Raw genomic sequence first — 417 nt, 5'->3', positions numbered from 1 at the left:
AAGAAGGAGACAACTATAGCAGTACCGAAAAATCAAACTCATTCTGTAAATCTCTTGCACCTATCTAACTACACTACTTATTTAATAGACTGATATAGTAACAAGTCAACTAATATTTGTTTTGATTTTTGTTTTTATGTTTGCATAGAGAGGAAAGAATGACATTCCAGTAGCACAGTATCAAGCACCTATAGAGCAAATGACTGGAACAAATGCAAATGGTTTGCAAGAATATGGGTACTATGCTCGTCTACTAACGGTATTTCCACTTATCATGTCTAACATTCCTTAAATTCGTTGGTAAACAATATGACTTTTTATTAATTAGTTATATCTCCCTTTAATTTGCAGAGTGAAGCTGGTGATCTTTGGAACTTATAAAACTATCCTGGGATATAACGATAGGTTGATGCATGT

Source organism: Triticum dicoccoides, unplaced genomic scaffold, assembly GCF_002162155.2.
Source record: "Triticum dicoccoides isolate Atlit2015 ecotype Zavitan unplaced genomic scaffold, WEW_v2.0 scaffold59343, whole genome shotgun sequence".
Classification (NCBI taxonomy): Eukaryota; Viridiplantae; Streptophyta; class Magnoliopsida; order Poales; family Poaceae; genus Triticum; species Triticum dicoccoides.
Note: the sequence above shows the minus strand (reverse complement) of the source record.